Here is a 23,124-nt window from a genome sequence, read left to right on the forward strand (position 1 = left end):
ACTGTTAATCACAGAACATGTACTGGAAAGGGGAGGTGGGATGCAATTACCTCTATTCATTAATTTCAGACTTGCTCAGCTACAGCGGCTACCAAAGCCAGCAAAGACTTCTTTTCAACATCTCCAGGAATATTTGGAGAGTCGACGACTTTCCCTTCTCCACCTCATTTTTAACATTTTTCTCAGCCTCTGTTGATTCAGTTCCCTCTTGTGCAATGAAATGATATAATGAAAACTGATTGTTAAGTAAACCGATTGTAAAAAGGTAAAGGTTTCCCCTTGACATTACGTCCAGTCATGCCTGACTCTAGGGGGTGGTGCTCATCTCCATTTCCTAGCCGAGGGAGCCAGTGTTTGTCCGCAGACAGTCTCCGTGGCCATGTGGCCGGCATGACTAAACACCGAAGTGCACGGAACGCTGTTACCTGCCCACCGAAGTGGTGCCTTTTCATCTACTTGCATTTGCATGCTTTCGAACTGCAAGGTTGGCAGGAGCTGGGACGGAGCAACAGGAACTCACTCCATTCTGCAAATTCGAACTGGCAACCTTTTGATCAACCAGCCCAACAGCACAGCGGTTTAAACCACTGTGCCGCCTGCAGTCCCATTATTAAGTTTACTGAAGCTTTGGAAGCAGGGATACAGGATACAGATCAGGCCAGGGAGCAAAACCAAGTCCCAGTCCAGGCTTCTGGTGCTCATCAGATGGCTTAGTCCCTTTCACCTTCTCGAGTGTTTCCCTATTTTTGTTGACTTCTTGTTGCATCCTAAAATCTTAGAATGTGTCACCTAAGAGTTTCAAAGTACAATACACTTGCAAAACTTGCATTTTTTGACAGGGCTCCATTTGCAATTGGCCCTGCCTCTATTGCCTTAAGCTTGCTGTTTTAGGCCTGGCCCACCACCAGGATGTGCCCCTGGGAACTTCTCTGAAATGGAATTCCATCCTCTGCCTGAAAGAGGTTCAAGACCATGTATCTAGAAGAGAAAGCAAACATCTAATTGAGAAACAGGTTCACCAGTCAGAATCATGGCCTTCTTTGTGCATACTGCATTTGGTTGGCTGCTTCCATAGATTTCCAGGCCTCTGGACCTTGGCCAGATGCCCCATTTTCCTAATATTTTGCTGAAATTTTCCCTGCAAAATTTCCAGGCTATTCTACTGCATGCAAACTCACACAAGTGCAAGATCGCATCTCACTTGCTGTTCCTGCAGATCACTGAACACCCATTCCCTCTTCTGGGAATTTTCAGGCTCCCAGACCAGTCCAAGGGTCCCCTGTCCCTGATCTCCCACCATCAACTGAACTTTTTTGCAAGTCTCACCAATCAGGGATTTCTTCAGGCATTCCTGTTGCAGCGCCAACAAAATCCATTTTATCATGAGTTCCGGATGAGGCGATGGCAGTTTCCTTTTTTCCTGCTATGTTGGATTACCTGTTCTCATAGATTTCCAGGCTTCCTGATCTATACATGGTTCCCTGTTTTCCCAATCCTAAACCTAGGCTGAGATTTTCCCTGCAACACTTCCACGCTATTCTATTCCATGGAAACATAACTTTTTGGTTGTCTTTTTTCCTGCTTTTCTCCTCGGGGCAAGAGGCAGGGTTAGAGGGCTACCACAATTGGTAGACCACAATTTTTAGACCACTGCTTTATATACACACGTAGGACTAATTCCAGTTGTGCTCAACAAGGGTTGCATCTATGCAGACATGTAAACTATTGCCCTGTGAATTATGCCTTCTGTTTTTACCCTTCAGTATACGTTTTCCTAGAAATATGTTTCTCTGAGCTCAGTGCGACATACTTCTGAGATTGCAATGTAAAGGCACAAGATAAATTTATGCTGGGCTCATAGAAGCATTTGACAGAAAAAATTGTTTGGAAGGGTGTTGAGTAAATAACATTTTTCATTTGAAAGTCCAAGCCATGTCTACTGAATTATGTAAACCTGGCTGTTCTTTTGGATTAAAAACCAGTCCTATGACAATTGCAAGTATGTTGTTTGCAAAAGAATGGAAGTGTAACCAAGAACTGAATTAAGAAAACTTGGAGCTAATCTGAAATGGTTAAATTGCCTTGTCTGCAAAATGCAGATTAAAAAAAGAAAGAAAGAAAAGAGATTTGCAATAGAGACATGGAAATAGTTGTTTCTACATATTAAAAATGCAGCAGGCATAAATGATGGGAATAACAGCTTTATGATGCTATAAAATTCAAAAAGGATATGCCTTAAAGGTGCATTCAACAATTTAAATTTTGTTGAGAGGAATAAGTGTGCTGACTGCATAATTAATAAGATACTTGTATATTTTAACTGTACATTTTTTCTTTATAACCAGCACATAGGGTATATGTTTAGGAATTAAATGTGTATAAAGCATTATAAAAATTTTAAAGGTATGCATGCTAGGGTTATAGTTCATCATAGGGTTAAAACAGCTTAATCCATTATCACAGTTGCTTAACTCAATAAAAAGACATTCTCTCCACCTCCAGATGGTCTGCACTTTTTATATAAAAAAAGAAAATGATGGAAAAATGCATCCCAGTGTGTTTGCTTCACTGTCTTTCCAGTCATTAAGCTACGATCAAAATTATCACAGGCCTTCCATGCTTAAGTAGCAAAGTAGGAATAATATTATTAAATATACAGTGAGAGTTAAAGCCAATTTGAGGGAAATTTACAAACATATGTTCCCACTTTCAAACTAAGAAGAATACAATCACATTCCCTTACCTACAGGACCCTAAATAAATTATGAATTCATATCCAGCTGTTGTTGGTGTTGATGAAAATGGGCTCTCAGAAAAACTAATACCCAGCTAATTAAGAATAGATTCACCTTCTGCTTCCTAAAATGTTGTAGCAAATACCCCAAGGAAAATGCACCAAAATCAGGAAAGGATCTCTTTTGAAAAATGCAGGATTCATCATTATGACTTTATTTGGTCTACTGACTGAAGAAACAGAACCATGGTTGGAGACGGGACTTCAGCTTTGCAGCGTTCTCTCCCTTCCCTCACAGCCAGTGCACTTCTTGTCCACTGGTGCAGGCTCCAAGATCACAAGACTGACCCTGGCTCCAGTGCTGGAGGGTATTCGGGGGAGTGGAGAAGGGGAGCAGTTAGACTCCACCAGGATACTCTGCCAGGTGGCACCTCAGTCTTGAGAAGGTACCATGGATGAGCGCTCTTTGTGACCGATTGAGCAGACAATTTTGGATCCAATTTCGGAATTTAGTTTTTCCATCTAGTCCAGTTTTTGCTAATTTGGTTATCAGAATGTCGTGTTGCACTATGTTGAAAGCTTTGCTAAAGTCCAGGTAGATTATGTCCACAGTGTGCCCTTTGCCCATTTGGGAGGTTACCCAGTCAAAAAAATGAGATTAAATTAGTCTGACAGCATTTATTTTTGATAAATCCATGCTGGCTTCTATTAATTACTGCATTTTCTTCAAGATGCTTGCATATGAATTCTTTAATAATTTGCTCCAGAATTTTTCCAGGGATTGACAGCTGACTAACTGGTCTATAGTTCCCAGGTTCATCCTTTCCCCACTTTTTGAAGATTGGAACAAGATTAGCCCTTCTCCAGTCATCTGGCACTTCTCCTGTTTTCCAAGATTTATTGAAGATAATAGCCAATGGTTCTGAGAGGTCCTCTGCCATCTCTTTTATAACTCTGGGATGAAGTTCATCAGGCCCTGGAGATTTGAAAGTGTTTATTCCACCTAGATATTCTTTGACCATTTGTCTGTCAGTCTTGGGCTGCCAACTCTCACTTTCAGCTTGAACTTCTTGATTGCTTCAGTCTTCTCTCAAGGAAATCTGCAAAGTAGAAATTGAGGACTTCTGCCTTTTATTGGTCATCTGTTATCACTTTGAGTAGCTGGACACCCTTCTTTCTCATGTCTTTTGTTCTGGATGTATCTGAGGAAGGCTTTCTTGTTGTGCTTAGCATCCCTTGCTGTTCTTAGTTCATTTTCTGCTTTAGCCTTCCCGATGCGATTCCTGCAGTTCCTTGCTATTTGTTTATATTCTTCTTTCATGGCCTGGCCCTGTTTCCACTTCCTGTACATGTTCTTTTTTTCCTTTCAGGCTGTCACTTAACCTTTTGTGGCGCCATGTGGGCCTCCTCTGCCGTCTTCTACACTTTTTTCTTGATGGAACTGTTCGTAGTTGTGCTTCAAGAATCTTCTTTTTCAAGATTTCCCATCCCTCTTTGACAACATGCCCCTTAAGGGCGTGTTGCCATGGCACATGGTTCCAGGTACCCTTTGTCTCCTTCATTTTAATTGTTAACAATATTTACTTATTTATCTGGCCAGGGCGACTTCTTTTCTTTTCTTTTATAACTTTTCTTTTATAACTTCTTTTATATCATTTAATAAAAAATATAATTTTAATTTTATATTGTTATTTTTATATTGTATTGTATTTTATTGTGTTGTAAGCCGCCCCGAGGCTTCGGCAAGAGGCGGCATAGAAATGTTCTAATAATAATAATAATAATAATAATAATAATAATAATAATTCAAGTATCACATGGTGACTTTCCCCCAGAGTTCCCATGGTTGTTATTTTATCCATCAGGCCATCCTTGTTAGTTAGTATTAAATCGAGGCTAGCTGATCCTCTCGTACTTCCTCTACTTTTTGCTGAAGAAAGTTGTCAGCAACACATTTCAGGAATCACTTGGAGGGGCCATGCTTGGCAGAATTTGTCTCTTGGCATATATCAGGGAAATTGAAGTCCCTCATTATGGCTACATCATTCTTCTTGGAAATGCCGGCAAGTTGCTTTTTGAAGGCTGCATCATGATCGCGCCTGCCTTCTGTGCATGAGCTCGATCTCAGCCATCTCTCCCCACCCCCGCACCCCGAGCAGGTTCGCTATCCCATGATTATGCTTTGGACTCTCCCTCCAAACAATAACCTCCCCCCAGCCCCACCTAGGTTAGTATTCTTACTGTACTGTACTCTGTTACTTTGTTGTTCTTTGTTACTTTGTTTCAAAATTTTGTGATTAAAAAATTAGTTACAGAACGGATTAACCTTATTTACATTGAACCTTATGGGGAAATTTGACTTAGCTCACAACCAATTCAGGTCATGACCAGAGTCGTAGAATGGATTAAGTTCGTGACCCAAGGTATCACTCCATATGCCAACAACTATGTTTTTCTTATTTTTTTGCTCCCTTTAAATTTAGCCAGATGCTGTCAGTGGGGCTACTAAGTTCCCCTTCTTGAATTTCTGTGCAGATATATGTGTCTCTCACATAGTGCAATTCCACCTCCCTTTTTGTCCTTTCTATTTTTCTTGAACAGGCAATATCCATCAATTGTAGAGTTCCTGTCATGTGAGTCATCCCACCAAGTGCCTGTTATTCCTATAAGATCATAATTGCCCTTGTGTATTTTGAGCTCAAGTTTGTCTTGCTTGTTTCCCATACTCTGGACATTGGTGTAGAGACACTGAAGTTCATGCTTGCTGTGCCCTGGTTTTATTTCTGCTTTTTTTGGGAGACTGGTGCTGGGCCCTGCTTGCGGTTTTCTCTCTGTTGAAGTATATAAATCTTTGCCAGGTGATGGTATGCCACGCTGCACATCTCCCTCCCCTGTAGGTTTGAAGTCTGTTGTGGCTTCAAGCTTTTCATGGACTGAAAATACTCCAGGTTCTGATGGTCAGTCAGAACCTGGACCGAATGGACTACACCTTCTAGGAGGTGTTTCCACTCCTCAAATGCCACCTTGATGGCTTCTTGTCCCATATATCATAATTGCGTTCAGTGGGTGTCAGTTGCCAAGAATAGTGTGCACATAGAGTTGAGGCCCCTGTCACTGTGAGAGCACAGCTCCAATTGCTTGGCTTGACGCATCAGTTTTCACCACGAAGGGTAATGTGGGGTCCAGGTGCACCAGGACTGGGGCCGAGATGAACTGCATGAAGGCTTCTTGGGCTGCCGGGTTTCAGAAGAACTTGGCTCCTTTTTTGAGCAAGGCCGTGAGAGGGGCAATGAGCCATGAAAACCCCTGGATAAACCTTCTGTAGAAGTTAGCAAAGCCCAAGAAGTGCTGTACCCCCCCCTAACATTTTGTGTGTGGGGGGGGTGCCCAGTCAATGATGGCCTGTACTTTACAAGGGTCCATGTGGAGGCCTGCCGGAGAATCAGCGTATCCCAGTAAATCTATGGTGTCTTGGTGGAAGATGCACTTCTTGAATTTGGCGTACAGACAGTGCTCACAGAGGTGTAAAAGAATCTAACATGCTGGGTGTGTTCTTCCAGATTGTTTGAGAAAATTGGGATATTGTCGAAGTGTGCCACCACAAAACAGTCCAGCATGTCCGGGAGCACATTGTTAACAAAACGCTGGAATGTGGCTGAGGCATTACAGAGGCCAAATGGCATTGAATACCTAGTAAAGTGGCCATAGGTGTGAAAGTCAGTTTTTCATTCATCCCCTCCCTGATTCAGACTAGGTTGTATGCCCCGCACAGATATAGTCTGGTGAAAATCCGTGCTCTCTGAATTTGCCCAAAGAGTACAGGGATGAGCAGGAGTGGGTTAGGGTCATGGTGACCAGGTTGAGCTTGCAATAGTTGATGCATGGGTGTAGATCACCTTTTTTTTTTTTAACATAGAAAATGGGTGCACCTGCAGGGGAAGTTGACGGGTAGATGAAACCACAAGCCAGGTTATCTTCGAGGTATTCATGGAGTGCCTGCAATTCTGGGTGTAGATCCTCCCAAAGGGGATCTCAGCCCTGGCTAGCAGGTCCACTGGGCAGTCGTAGGGGCGGTGTGGTGGTAGGGTCTTGGCCCCATTTTCCCCCCGAAGATGTCTGCCAGATCTTTATAGGGGTCTGGTAGCAGAGTGTCCTCTAGTGGGGTGGAGCTCGTGCCTGGCAGGGAAGAAGCGGGTACATCTGGGGAATGGGTGGACCTAAAGGCGTTTCTAAGGGCAGTAGTCACCAGTTCTTGGAAGCACTCCTTTAGACACAGCGGGGAGTTGAACTGCAGTGTGTGTTTTGTTCCAGAAATGTCCGGGTTGCACCAGGACAGCCACATGATTGCCAGAACCACAGGGAAATGAGGAGTTTTGGTGAGGTCAAACATAGTCCATTCCTGGTGGTTTGGGACCATGAGCATGCCCAAGGGGGCAGTTTCTGAGTGACTGGCCCTGAGGCGAGCAGTGAGCTGTCTAGACCTTCCATGGGAACAGGGGTCAGTTTCAGATGAGAGGGAATCTGGAACCTCTTGGCAAACTCTGTGTCGATAAAATTAGAGAAAGCACTGGAATCCAACATCACTTCTCCCTCAAGGAGGCCCCCTTGAGGCAAGATGAACTGTACTGAGAACGCCAAGTGGGGGTAGATGGTGCTCGGCCCCAGAGGGTCATCCCCGTGACTGCCGAGGGCAGGTGTTTCCTGCCCGGGGTGCCTTGGCTGGGCAGGTGTTGGCGAAATGGCGCTTGGCACCACAATAAAGGCAGAGCCCCTCATTCCTGTGGTGCTGCTTCTCCTCCATGGTGAGCCAGTGCCAGGACCCATTAACTTACATAGGCAAATGGACTTCAGATCAACCACCTTAGTGGGGAGGTGTCCCGTTTCAGAGCAGGAGGTCCGACATTCGCGTTCCTCCTCCATCAAGTGGGTGTCAATTCTAATGCACAGGGAAATGAATTCATTCAGGGCTGTAGGAGGAGCAACTCGAGACAGCTCGTCCTTGATGGTGGAATCAGCCCTGAACAGAAGTGAAACCGCTGTGCCACCTCATTCCACTGGGTTTCTGCATGATGGACTTCCGCCCCTGCTTCAGGGCTTGGAGGGCTTGTTCTGCTGTCTGCTCTCAGTTGGTGTCTCCAAACATCTCCATCAGGGCCTGTAGGAAGGCATTTAGATTTCCCAAGATAGGGTGGTCGGCCTCCAGGAAGAGAAAAGCCCAGGTCAGTGCCAGAACCGACAGGAGACTCAGCATCAGTGCTACCCGGCTGTGCTCAGTAGGGTCGGCCTCTGGGGCAAAGCTAGAAAAGTAACCAGCATTGGTTAATGAACCCCCACAAAGCCTGGCACTCGCCAGAAAAACGGGCTGGCGGGGGGCTGCAGGGGCCCGGTGGCGCACAGCGGCTGGGGCAGCATTACCAAGGGCGGCCAGTTCATTTTGCAGTGACAGAACCTGGACCTGCAGAGCTTGAAGTACATTGTTAATGTCAGTACTCATGGTGCCCTGGGTCGGGGTGCACAGTGGCCTCAGCAAACTATCATAGTCCAGGGGTATGGATAGTCAAAGCACCAGGACCCAGATGCTCGGTAAGTTATACAAACCTTACTCACACCACGGTCAGTCAGTCCAAGGGTCGAGGCAAGTAACCAGAGTGCTACGTAGCTCAGTCCAAATAACAAAGGATAGTCAAAAACCAGTCCAGAGTCAAAATCCGGATGGGCAAGCCAAGGACAGCAGTACCCGGGAAAGGAGTGGGAAAGGAGTCCACAGGAAGGACAGGCAGGGTCCAGGAGCTGTGGCAGCATCTCCAGAAGTGGGTTCCCGAAGGCACAGGGAGCTTCAACAACACAAAAGATCTTCATTGCTGAGGCAGCAGCTGGGGGGAAGAGCTAGTTCTTATATAGCTTTTCCCCCAGGGCTCCCAGGTGGAGCTGGTAACAGCCCAGGTGGTCACAGCTGTCAGCCATGGACCCAGTCCTGCAAAGACCAAGGCTGCTATTCTGGTTTCTGGCCAGCAGATGGAGCCCTGATGCTGCCTCAGAACCTCACAAGCCTGTTCACCGGTGCCAAAGACTTTGATGGCCAAAACTGGCTGCTCAATCAAGTGCAGAATGAGAGGAGCACAGAGGTACCCTTCAGCTGCAAGGTTCTTCCACCCTCAACAGGACCACCGAGTTCAGGGGCTAGGACCATCCCCATTGGATTGTGCCCTTAGGTTGTTATTCTAAATATCACTAACAGGGAGAAACACTTTAGACATAAGTCCTCAGTTGAATTTTTTGTTTCTGTTTTTAATACAAAATGAAGATATCAGCTACCCAAAGAACTTCCTGTCACTCTTATAGCCACTGTGTGAATAAAGATAACTAAACCCCAAAGGGGCAGACTTCAGTCCTGAGAGATCAACTTTGTTTTTCACTAGAACCTCAAGATCCATACAACCAGAGTCAGTGCAGAGGACTTATTATTAAAGGCTTAGAATTAAAGACATGCATTTCCGGTTTCACAACTTCACTGAGATCACAGTTGCCCTGAGATAGTTTCATCACAGCAGTGCAATATGGAGCGAGGGAGGACTTCTTGTAAATTAGATGGAATCAGAAATTCTTGCTGATTGACTTCAAAGCACCTCAGGCTCGACCAGTGGAGACCATTATACCTTCTTCCCATCCAGGGACTAAACAGTTTGCATGCAGAACTGGCCTGCTGCTCCTGGAGAAACTTACTGAAGCTAATGCAAGGACAGGGGCTATAAACAAGATGCGTGCAAGTTCAGATGCTCATTTCCCCACATCTTTTCTCTTTGTAATATACCTTGCCTTTCAATCAGGCTATTTCAACAAAGAAACAGAATGGGTCCTGTGATCTCAAAAACACCAGGTCAGCTACTTCATCTTTGAGGACAGGCCGCTTGTAATCTGAAAGACAGCTGTTTTTTTTCACACAGAAAAACTTTAAGGCCAGTTATGATGTCCCCGACATGTTCTGTGTGTGTGTGCACGCGCGCGCGTGCGCGCATGTACAAAAGGCATACTGTATACTTTCTAAAGGGTGTGTTTTCTAGATTTGTATGAGTTTTGCACACCTGTACAGGACAAAGTGTGAGACCTTATGCTAGTAATAGGGATCAATAATGAATTCTATTTTTAAAGCATTGCATTTCCAATTCTTACGTTCGTGCTGAAAAGCTTTTGAAGATGTAGGTACTGCCAGCTCTCATAAAGGCTCAAAATGCTCTCCCACACTGACCTGACCCAAATTCTGTTCACTAATGGAGAAGCTAAATAAAATGAAGAAAAGAGGCTCATGGAAACCCTCTTCAGAGATACCTTCTGTGCATAGGCAGATATGCAGAAAATGGATATTCACATTACCCTTAGGCTGCCCACTTAAGCATTGCCCACGATGCTCACATGCTCACATGCACGTATGCATAGGCACACACGCATAAGACTGGCCCTGCCAGTTGGCAAGGAGGTGGATGCCTGAGGCAGTAGATGCTGGGGGATGGAGGATGGTGGAAAGCTACTGGGGGGACGCAGGTGTCACCACCCAGGAGGGACTGGCCACACCTTGCCAACCCAAAAGGCAATGCATCCCCCCCCAAAAGAGTACAAAAGTGAGCCCTGCCTTGCATAAAATGTGCCTATGCTGATTTAGCTTGTTGGGAGGCACATTGAGGAACAGCTAATTTAAATACCAAGAGGAGATGCTTCCCCACAGTGGGGAGGATGGTGGCCGGAGGGCCTGTGCATGCGCTCCGTCTGTTCTCCAGGTGAGGAGCCACTTGTCTCCCTTGGCATAGTCCTTCATCTTTAACCTGGAGTCGAACCACAGAGCCCTTCCAATACAGGACATCCTCAAACAGAGGACTGCTCTCTCAAAAGTAGATACACACAGCTACCCTAGCTGCCATGGGGAGTGGTCATGGGAGGCAGGGGCAGAGCCACCAAGGTCTCCTTCTGTCCCAGGGCTTTTCTGACAAGGGTAAGTCCTGCAGGAATTGGTGGAGTCTCAGTTCCATTTTTTTAATTTTTTTTTTTTTTTTTGGCCTTTCCCTAGATTTAAATTAGGCGCTTCTGTTTTATACCTCAGAGATATGTGTGTATTACTTCAATGAAAAAACAGAGTTTGGGTTAGGGCTAGTGCTGAGCTTAAAGGGTTAAGCTTAAAATAATGCCTTTAGCTTTTGGCTCCCACTCTCATCAAGAACCCTGGGCCAGTGGATTCAAAAGAGGCATAGAGCTAAGGTTGCAGCAGCGCATGAGAATGTCAAGAATGGTGCAAATGGTCAGTGAGGTGGTAGGAGCCATAACGGGGATGCATGCAGGTAAACAACACATTTTCAAATGAACTAATTGCATAAATAAATGTGTGCTGAACTGTCCATGCTTAAGCGTGTTCAGCATGTACATCTGGATGATCTGACTTGCTTCTAAGTAGCACGTTTGATTGGAAATAATTCCATATATGAAAAAAGCGATGCCATCTAAGCTGAAGTATCAGGCAACAAGCAACTCAAAATGTTTGTAGTTTTGTTTTGCACGATTTCTGACCGTGGGTAATATATTAACTATGCTCACACACCCTCTACCTATATTATATTTGATTTCTCTGCAGGCTTATAGAACTGATAGCAATCTCTTCCCCCATCCTAGCAAGGTTGCTCAGTAGCCCAGAGAGCAACCTTCCCCAACATGCTGTCCTCCAGATGCTTTGGACTACAACTCCCATCAGCCCCAGCCAACAGTCAGGGTGTATGGGATCTGTAGCTCAAACACTTGGGAGACACTCACTCATGGATGAAGGCTGCAGCAGATGCTATCCACGACTGGCTTCCATTCATACTACGTCCTGGGAGCTGGGCTGCCATCTTAGGAAAGCTTAATTGGAGAGGAGCCTCAAGCAACTGAGCGGGACCAGCGTCTGTTTCAGGGTTAATGGCTGCAGCAGCGCCAGTTAATATAGCTGAACTCCATGAGAGCCCTGCTGGATCACACCGGTGGCGTGTCTGTTCCGGCAACCGGTGTCCCACAGTGGCCAGCCACATGCTTTTGGGGAAGCCTACAGGGAGCAGACGAAGGGGCCAGTCCTCCCACACTGCTATTCCCGAGCATCCGGCATTTAGTGGGGAGAAGGGGAAAGCTGGTGCAAAGCACAGAAGGACCAGCAAGGCCACTTCGCTGGGGCGGGGCGGGGGCTTAAAAACCAGCAGAATATTACCTTCCATTGGTTCTTGAGGCTCTGGCCAACATGGATAAGGTACTATTTTAATATTTCTGTCTACATATCAAACTGTGTAAACAGCGTGCCCTAAAGTTGGACGCGGCAAGAAAAACGAACCCAGAGCAGTGGCTGTTTTAAATTAAGCGAGTTGCCATGTGTTAAACATTCCTTTGGGGTGTGATGATTCTGGTCTCTGAGGCGAGATTTCAATAGTTTGCATCTGCAAAAGTTAAAAGGATGCCTGTGTGATGTTGCAGTGGCCCCAGGAAGAATTGGGTTTAAATCCCACCTTGCTCATGATTTCTCTCAGTGACCTTGAGCTATTCCGCAGCTGTAAATGAGAAATAATAAAGATCACAGGGAAATTGTGAAGATGAGCAAGACAGAGGCTGTGAAGTACTCTGAACACTTGCAGGAAGCACTATAAATAATGATAATAATAGCCAGAGAGATCACTATGGTCCACTTTCTACTGCCCAAAAATTGCAAACCTGATTGGATCCGGTGTAGAGGCAACACATCACCCCTACTTTCACTTTCCAATATTCTTTTTTATGACTGTGACTTCTAGATTGGGTTAATGTTATCTGTTGGATGCCACAATGAATCAATTACTAAAGTCTTTATTTACACTTACACATAATTCTGCTTCCAGCAGGGGTGTGTTATTGGATGGTGAGGTGCGGTGTATGTGTTTTATTTCTTTTCTGAATTAAATTTATTTCTCCTAGGTCCATGGTTTTCTTTTATTTCAGGGAAGCTCCCTAAATATCAATAATGAGGTGAATAATTTCCCTTTACTTTTAAAATTATAGTTTGTTTCAATTAAGGGCTGATTGTAATGACAAAGACTTTGCTCTGAGCACAGCGTGCTGCTGTTAATTTCCACTCCTCGGTGCTTCCATTAAGTAATGCTGCTCTGCTTAGCGTTTTTCTGTGCTCCTGCAAGCACTGCTTATCAAGAATCCCAGCTGAAGCAAACACCTCGTCCCTAACATGGAGGAATAGGGTGGCCATGTGTCCCGCTTTACAGGGGACAGTCCTTTATTTGACTGCAACATCACTTGCATTTCCTGCTGTGGGTCCAGCACTGTGGAGGGTGTCACCTGGTGCATGATGGGTCACTGAGTCCTGAAAGTGTCCCAAGAACGCCACGGACGAACACCAGGCCTGGCTGCCAGCCCGGCAGACCCTGAGTCAAGGGCAAATAGTGACAGTAGCAGGGAACGGCTTTCCGTCCTGCATGGGGAATAATCTCTCCAACCACCAGCCTGGTATTGCCCAACAAAGTTCGGATGGTGACACAAATGGCTTTGGTAAGAGCTCCCGTGCACCAAGGGCAGTGTTTCTGCATCGTGCTAAGTTAGAAAGAACAAAATAGCAAGGAATATTAAGAGGAGTTGTTTTAATTCATATGTAGCTCAGATTTACAAATAGTAGTGGATAGCTCTACTCAGAGTCTGTCTCTCTTTCACTTGCCAGGCTTCTTTCCCATGCCTGGCCTCATGTGACCGCAAGCAGCGTTCCTCTTCCACACAACATGGGGCAGCCAATTGGGCGGCGGCGCCTGATCCTGAAGAAGGCTGTTTGCAGGGGCTCGCTGGAGACGGAGCCCTGTGTGAGCCCCGTGCAAGCAGCACGCCTTTCCTGAGCCACGTGCAAGCATTCGTGGGCTTCCGCTAACTCGCTTTGAAAGACTGGGCCAAGCCCAAGAGGAAGAGTGCAAATACTAAGGGGTTTGATTCCACTAGGCCTCATTCCAGTCCTAATCCTATTCTATTTAAAATCATTTTGCTTTAGTGCTGTTAAGTTTATCATGTCTGCTTTTTCTGGAACAACTGAGCACTAATCGTGTGAGCCAGAGCAGGGACAGACCCTGTCTGAATCCATCCCTCCAAGCACTTGCAGGCTTCTTCTTGTGCTTGTCCTGGTCTTCCAAAGCAAGCTGAGCTGAGGGGAAGTCCACAAATGCTTGCAGACCTTCGGTTGCGTGACCGGCAACCTCCTTTCATGTCAACTGAGGCCGCCCAAAACGTGTGCGAAGGAGGGACGCTGCTTGCACGGTGGTCCGGGGAGCTCCTTTCCTCACAACCAGCCTTCTCCAATCGCAGCAGCTGCTGCTCAAGGGACAGCCGCTCTTGGCTTGCAAGGGGGTGCTTCTTGGGCAGCACAGGGGGCCAATTTCTGGCAAGCACCTCACACAAGCTGGGCATGCTTGCCAGCAACTCAGAGTCTGGGCTGCTGCAAAGTAGGCCAGAGCCTGGCCAACCCAGCCCAGTGGCTTCCCAGCCTTGAATTCCTCACACATCCCTGGTGTGGTCCTACAGACACTTTCTCAGCTCACTAAATGCAGTGGACTTTACTTCCATTGTACGATGTGTCTGGCTGTAGACTTGGGGCAGCGTCTGACATTGGCTGTGCCCCACTGGGACCCACCACCGGCCCCGCAAAAGCCTTTTAAAGCAACAGAATCAAGCTCTCATTTCTGGAATGAGGCAGGTTAGCAGAGGTCACAGACAGGACTCCCCTGAACTGTCCCATTCCGGAAAAGAGTGTTCCATCTCATTTCTGCGAGTGCCCTAGGAAAAGAGGGCCCTTCTGGAACAACACAATTTGGTAGCACTGGATATGGCCCAAGGTCTTGACTCTTACCTGGGGGTAAGTCCATTTAACCTGTAGGGGCTTACTTCTGCGTAGGCATGCGTGTCATGTGGCTCCGGGAGCAGAGTTAGGCGTCTGCGTAACCCCCTCAAAGCAGCATGCTTTGGTTGAGCCATCCCCACAGTCAGGTAGTAAAGCGCCTGCAGGAACCTCTGCTTGTATTTTCCTGTAATTCTGAATATCGCTTGGAAAGTGCTTCAATAGCATTGATGCCATACCTCCATACGGCCCAATCCCTGGATTAAGGCTCGCCGAGCTCCGTGGGCCTTGTTGCCAACTCAGCGGGTGCAAAGATAAGAACCTAGTGGTGCAACCAGGAGAAAACAGATTTTAGCAGTTTAATGGCAGGCACCAGCCTGCAATTGCTATGTTTTTTGCTCCTTTTGCCCCTGTGTAATGTGAAACCCAGCTGAATGCTAAATTTCTGGAATGAACGTGAATGAAATATACCATTTGCTTGCAGTGTAGCTTTCTTATTAAAATGAATGTGCCCTTTAATAAGACATTACAGTTTATTTCTCCAGTTGTTCTTTCAGATTTCTCTGTATAAGCTATGGAGACATTTATCAACAAGCCACGGGGATTATCAGGACCTGTTTAAAATTTATCTGCGCAGACTTGCAGGCTGATGTTTAGAAAGAGCAAAAATGTGCAACTGTTATACACAATAATTATGCAGTGTCAGTCTTAGCACAAGAAGCCTTGTCTGAGATTTCCTCTCAGGAGTGCTGTTGAATTTATAGATTGATAGTATTTATTTTCTGCCATCCTGCAAGGAACTCCAGGGCTTCCTGGGAAATAACCTATCTTAACATCACAACAACTCTGCGAGGTTGCCTAGGCTGAAAAATAGAGGCTTGCTCAGGCTACCTGATGAGTTCCACGGGTGAAGAGATATTTGAACTTATTTGGAGAGTCCATTAAATGAGACAGCAGGATTCATAAGCTTCTGTTCTGAGTCCCGTCAAATCAGGAACCTTTCAAGATATACCCAAAACAAAAGCAATCACTGTGGCTCATGGTCTTGCTATCAAGAAAAGGAGCTAACAAGGCTGCATAAGAAAACGGAGTGCTTTGGGGTGGGGGTCGGGCTTGTGGCTCTTCTGGTATTTTGGGTTACAACCCCCATCAGCCCTACCCAGCATTGCCAGTGGTGGGACATGATGGAAGCAGCAGCCAAAACATCCAGAAGGTGATAGGCTGTGACCCCTGGTGCACAGCCTCATGAAACGATGCCTAGAATAAAGACGCCCACAGCAAAAAAGCATCTGTGGGGCTCAGCTCTGAAAACCTACAGAGAACAGAGAAAAGGGAACAGGAATCTTATTGGAAGGTCCAATATAGGTGCATCAAGGGATTTGGATCTCTTGATGCAAATACTTGTCCTGCTTTTATGGAATGACAATTCCTTAAAGAAAGTATTAGTGATATTAGAATGGGCTTTTCAAATCCTACCTAATAACTGAACCTACTGAACATGGCGTGGACAAAGACCAAACCCCTCGAGCACTGAACTAAAGTCACGGCAAAGCAGATGACGGAACTCTAGGAGTAAGCCTCTTCCAGTGGCCAGTTGGATATGGCCAACAAAGAGGGAATCCATTCAACCAACAAGAAGACAGAGGAGGATTCCAATTCCTTAAAATTTGCATATGCTGATTTACAGTGTAGATGCATGCTTGGAAGTGCTAGTGAAATCTGAACAGCCCTGAGACTACGTGTTCTGTGTGCCTGCTCTCCAGGGGCCGACTGCTGATGGACAACTTCAGGGCCCCTTCCTGTCTCTCCCTCCTGATGGTTCTTTATTCTGAAACCAGACTTGGACTGGATAGCCTTTCAAAGAGAGGATTCCCTCAAAGAAATGACTATGTGCCAACAGGCCATGAGACAGAGACTGTCCTCTGCAAAGTAGGACACAAGTCCTCCCCGGTAACACACCCCACTCGAACTGGTGCTGGGGTGGAGTCTGTGTGACTCGCGTATAAACATGGATTGAGAAGGACTGAGCACAGAACTTGCTACAAATAAATCTGTGTCACGAGTCTCAAATTTAGAGACCTGTTTCCCTGACATGGAACCAATATCAAACATGTTGGTATTAATTCTGAAATACCCAGACTGTTGAGTCATTTCAGCAATCAGCCTATGCCACCTTGGGGATCATGTGCACAGCCTTTCAAATACAGCTTAAATCTTGACAGGGAATTAAATTAGCCCAAACCCCAAGGCACTCTTCATCAGTGCCGCCGCACAAAGGTGGTTTTAAATCCAATTGTACATTTCTTCTTGCACGTTCCTCTTTTCTACTTTTCAAAGCACACGTGTAAAGCTGGTCACAAAAAAAAACAAAACTCCTAAAATCACTTATCTCCTATCAGCTTGTGCTCATGTGCAACACACCTTTTATGAGGTGGGCTGGTTTGCTTTGTTGTGGGGAGCACAAATGCAATTTCACAGCACACAGATAAAAGGGCATCTAAATCAATTGGTTTATATTGTTTAGCAGGAGTCAGAAGGAAACTGCCACAGGAGGAGCTGACTGAATTGTGGCGAGCAGGAAATGTAGAACACCTTCTCAATATGTTGCAGTGCCACTAATAAAAGTGAGCAGGGTTTAATGTGTGAACTCGAGCAGCCTAATGGGGAAATAAGACATGCTTTTGACAGGCTGGGTGGGGAAGATGGTGCTTGTCTCCTCCTCCCTGCACTTTTATTATTCTGCAGGATCACTCCTGTCTCTGGTTCCTATGAGGGCTAAAGAAGAACCGCAGCGAGCACTCTTAAAATACACCAATTTCTCTTTTTACATTTGCCACTAAGGATACAATCTGATGATCACGTTTCTGCTGAGGGATCTTGGGAAGGGGCACTGGAAGAGATAGAACTATGCCAGCAGCTGGGATCAATGCCATTAAAAATAATTAATATGGCCATGCTGATCTTATTCTAATTGTCAATTTTGATTAAGATTTACTCTTTGAGAAAGGAATCCCTTATCCTTAAAAGTTGTGGTAAGAACCACACAGTGTGAATCTTCTGTCCTGAGATCCTTCTGCGCATTCCTACGTGTCTTATATCAGGAGGGGAAGGAGAAGGGGAAGGGGAAGGGGAGGGACAGAGAACATCTGCCATGAATACATTAGCATGGCATGTCTGGCAGAGCTAGACTGAATCTTTCTCCCTGCCATGCTCATTTCTGCTGACAGGGCTTTTCTGGGGTGAGGGGGCTGAGTTCGCAACCATACTATCAAGAAATTAATTTCTTGGTTGGGATTTTTGCTGCTAACAAGAAGCATCACTTCATGAGGAGGAAGTCCCCTTTTTTAAGGTTGTTTGTGGTGTGCATTCAATTCAGAGCCTTCTGCTTCAGTTTTGGTATTGTTTAGAGTTTAAGTTTGGGTCACAGGGATAGGGAGCCAGTTCTCCTGCCTATTCTCTGGGTCCTAAGGAAATTTGGGAAGGTTTGGCTTGGACTGGGGAGCAGGGGATGGACAGGAGTAATAGAAAGCTACTGGTTGGCTTCTTTGACCGATGGCTGCAAAGGAAGGAGCTGAGTTTTGGGGTACTCCCATCCTTTGCACATACAAGCCCCAATTCTCACCTGAAGAAATAGACCTGGCAAAGATTTGCCACTTGATTCTCTTGAATGTGTGAACTAGCCCTTGGGCTCTACTTTAGTGCCAGGTCAGGTCATAGGCAGCAGGCATGATCAAGGCAGCATCAGGACCAGGGATGATGGAGAAGGACCACAGGCAAAGGCAAGAACAAGGGAGGGTCAGACCCCCAGCAAAGCCTAGCAGGTCCAGAAGTGAAGGCAGGACCAGAACATCAAGGTTGGATTTCAACAAGGCCTGGCAGGGTCAAAAGCAAAGGCAGAATCCGGAAGCCAGGTACCTGGCAAGGCATAGTCGGAGCTGAGGCAAAGGCAAGGATCAGGAACCTGGCAAAGCTGAATTGAGCCACAGGCAAGGCAGAATCAGGAGCCATCAGGAACCAAGCACAGCCCAAGGCAAGGCTGGAAATAGCCACCACAAAGGCCCATGTTCCTGTGCCCCGGAGCCTTCCAGGGAGCCTTCCAGGGAGCCTTCTCGGCTGCACTTGCTGATTCCAGTCCTGCAGGCACTGGCAGAGTAAACATGTTACTTTTACTACCAGGGAGCCATGTGAAGCTTCCAATCCTGACGTTTAGATACTTCGGAGGAAAACCCTCCGATGCTCATTGTCAGCCATCATAACAACAGTGCAGGCAATGATTCACAGATTAAAGTTAATCCTGGAAAAAACGAAGCATAAAATAAAAATAGTGGCACAGCCTCCTGGCAGACCTGAGTCTGTAACCAAACAGCCATTTTCCTGTAAAAAGGAAGAGAAGGCCAAAGATACGGGCATTAGCACAAGATGAATATGAACAGGTAAAGTGGATGCATCATATGCAATGAAATATCGTTTGCATTTGCAAGCACAATTAGGGTCATGATTTATCCTATAGCATCCATGCATCATGAAACAGTATCCAAATTGGTCACGTTATCAATGTGCTAATATTGCAAAGGAGAAAACATTTATAAGGCACGAGCAATGCAGCATTTAGTTCATGACACGACTTGGGTCATAATTTGTTCCTCGATATAAGCAATGGGGGCAAATTGCCCAAGTGGGGGAAGAAAATGAAAATGTTTCTGATTACCCTCATGGGAATGAGGAGGGGTTAGGCCAGAAGCATGTAAATATAGGAAGAGACTCGCTGGATCGTGTACTATGGACACTAGTTGTTGTGGAACATGGGTAGGAGGGTGCTGTTGTGCTCACGGCCTGCTTGTGGGCTTGCAGTCAACAGCAGGCTGGCCAGTGGGTGAGCAGAATGCTGGGCTAGGTGGACTCTTGGCCTGACCCAGCAGGGTCGTTCTTAGGTTCCTAAGCTGCATGGTGTCCTTTCTGAATACCTGCATAGGAAGCACATTATGCAAAACCATGCGCCTTTCAAATCATTCTCCTACCTTTCACATTTGGGTAATATATGGTAAGAAAAGCTATAGGCTTTCAGTTTTGCATAATATGGATTGCTAACAAAGAATGTGAGAATCATCCTCTCTCTATAAGAGCATAATCATTTTGAAAGAGAGAAGGGGGGGGGGGGAGAGATTTGAGCCATTATAAAAATCAGGTTGTTTTCTAACAGTGTTGTGTCTTGGGGCTGCTAAACCCAGCAATGTGATGTTTTATTCATCAGCTTCTTCAATAATTATACTTATTTACTGATCTTCACATAATTCTATTCAATGTTTCTTGAATTTGAAGATTATGGTACGAAGATATTTTCTGGTGATTCAGTGTTGGCTTTCTGCTCATAAAACTCCAAATCCATTCTTGGTTCACAGCAAGCCTGGTTCTTTTTTTCTCCCTTTCATTCTTGCTTTTTGAAAATCATACAGCCCTATGAATAATTGAACACATTCTTTATTTGGTCTCCTATACGTCTTCTTTCTTTCTTGTTGTCACAATAATAATCTTGATCTGATTTGTTTAAAGACATCCTCAATCTAACTTCAACTCTGGTTTTAAGGACAACCTCAAACCAAATGAACAACAACAACCGGGAAGCCTGCAACAGGGTCCAGGCATCAGTGCCGTTTATGCTTGTCCATCAACACTCTTTCCAATGTGATGCGTTTCACTGCACTCACAGCTCTGTTGAGGTTTTGCAAGTAGTGGCTTCAGATAAATAGCATTGGCATCACCAGATCCTTGCCAATATATGCAGAAGGAAGCCCAGCCCTGCTTGCCTTCAATGATTGTTCCTGGTTGAATGGATCTCAACATGGATAAACCTGAGCCAGGTCCTAGGGAATAGCCTAAAGGGACTTGAGGCAGACACCTTGCTGAAGCTAAGTGTGTCTGTGTCTGGTCAGTGCTTGGATAGCAGAGCGCCTGGGGACCACATGTAGCCACCTGGAGGTCAACGACAGAGGAAAGGTAGGATATAGATGTAATAAATAAAAGAATACCGCTCCTTTCCAGAACTTTCCCCTAGTTGTCAACCAAAAGCTGTGTCTTTTACAGTTGTGACTGAGACAATGCACCATGCGAGAACGTATCACTGAGCATTTTTCCTCCATTCATTCAGTTGTTGTTTGTATGCCATATTTCTCTATTGAGTCCTTTCCAGAAGGGGTCACAAAGAATGAATTACCAGCATCCCTTGAGAGTAGAAAAATGCAGCTATCGCATTTGTGTCTGTTCCACTAATGGTCTGGGGCAGACGCCCTCCTCCGGGTGCCCTCCCTGAAGGGAATTAGGAGGGTGACTACTCGGAGAAGGGCCTTCTCTGCAGTGGCACCCCAATTGTGGAATTCGCTCCCCAGAGAGATTCGTCGGGTGCCATCACTTTGTTCTTTTCAGCACCAGGCCAAAAACTTTTTATTTCCCAATGTTTTAAGACCTGACTGTTTTAATTGGGGTTTTATTATTGCTAAATTTTAAAATGCTGTGTTTCAATTTTTATTTTTTTATTTTTATTTTTGTATTCTTAAACCATCCCAAGACTTTGGAAATGGGACGGTCTGCAAAGGTTTTAAATAAATAAATAAAGGGTTATAGCATAATAGCACACAAATCTGGTCAGTGCGCTCCACTGCTTAATATACATCAGCACTGATGGAGCATTTTCACCAGTGCGCTTTTCTTCATCGGACTGTTGAAGTCAGCCTGCTTTACCTCACTATTTCTGACATCCCAGAAGAAACTCCCCTTTGGGGGCAATCCTGGGGAGTCCCTTTCTCTGTCGAAATGGTCTAACACCATTGGCCTCCTCAGATGCCTTTCACATGCCTTTCTCCTGGGTAGTGATTTTTTTCAATATGTTCAACTCTCTGTAGACTTTCTTCCATTTGGCAAGTTGTAGCTCTTGATGGGGAATTCATTATTGGGATTTTGCCATTGTAATTCTAATCTGATGCTGATGACAAAAGAGGCAGATGTGGCAATTTATTCAAAGAAAAAATGTTTCTATTTATTCAGATGTTTTCTTATCCCATTTTTCAGCCAACAAGGCTCCCAGAGTACTTACAAAAAAATCAACAAAAACAGTGACAACTGATAAGACAATTAAAGCAAATGTAACAATCAGAGCGAGAGTTTCATTTCGAGATGAAACAGCACTACAAGCAATATGGGACCGGTCCTGCATTAGGCGGAATGAGGCAGCTGCCTCAGGCATGTCGTGCTGCTGCAGGACGCATTCTGCAAAGGCGGGCCACACCTGAAAGGAAATGCATCACCAAAGAGAGGGTGTTGGTCACATGGGATTTGCATATGGTGATTTAAATCTGTATGTATGGCCATTGTAAGGTAAGCAAAAAGACAAGACTTTTCACCACACTGGGGAGGACTGTGCCCAGATGACCGGTGAACCTGCTCTGTCTGCTGTCCAGGTGAGGGGCCCCCTTTCCTCTTTTTAGGGTTCTTCTTTAAATCATAAAACTGTGCCCCTTTTTTTAGCCCTTCAACTAGAGGACTGTCCTCTGTAACAAAGGGCACATGGCCACACTAACACAACCCTGCAAAACCTAAGCTAGTCTCCACTCTCATGTTTAGCATGCGAGGCTGTCCTGCCACCAATTCAACAGTCAGCTCAAGGGAAGGGGACGGGGGTCTGGCTACTCGCTCCAGGCAACAAAATGATATGGACTGGCTGTGCATATAGCAGAGATTTTACCTGGTGCTGAACAGAAAATCAACTGAGCACCAGCCAAAGTTCTCTAAGGAGGGCATTCCATGATCAGGATTCCACCAGTGAAAAGGCCCTGGTCTCCAGTCACTCACTTCCCACGTCACTTTGAATGGGGACAGGGAACGGTGCCTGGGAGAAGGTCCTAACACTTGTACAAGTTCTGGAAAAAGGAACTATTTCTTCAGACAGTTACACCTTTAAGTATGGGATTTACTACCCGAGTTACTGTCACCAACCACAGGCACATCCATGGAACACAAGGCTAGGTGGCTACTCCTCACTCCAGTAATCAGGAGCACTATGCCTCCGCGTGTCACTTTCTGGGAAACATGAGCAGGAAGAGCTGCTGCACTCACATCCTGCTTCCGGGCTTCCCACGGGATCTGCCTGGCCACTGTGTGGAGAGAATTCTGAACTAGATAGAAATTTAGTCTGGCGAGCATTTATTCAGAGTCATTGTTCTTCCTACATTGTTTGCTCCCAAGACAGTCCTTAAAATATCAGAGCTTGAGGCTCATTGGAGCTTCAAGTCACCTAGAGCTTCTATGAATTGTCCTCCACAGACTGGGAACCCATGCAAGTCTTTCACATCTTCCCCCAAAGAGTCCTGGGAAGTGTCATATTTCATCAGGGTGCTGAGAAGTCTTTATTGGGAATCCTTTCTCCGAAAACTACAGGAGCCAGGGTGGGAGAGGGGACAGAAATGACCAATCTGTGAGGCAGGTACACCTAAAGACCTTTTTATTTAAACATCATTTTAATTGTTAAAATATATAA

Source organism: Varanus komodoensis, unplaced genomic scaffold (genome assembly GCF_004798865.1).
Source record: "Varanus komodoensis strain SLA01 unplaced genomic scaffold, ASM479886v1 scaffold9, whole genome shotgun sequence".
Classification (NCBI taxonomy): domain Eukaryota; kingdom Metazoa; phylum Chordata; class Lepidosauria; order Squamata; family Varanidae; genus Varanus; species Varanus komodoensis.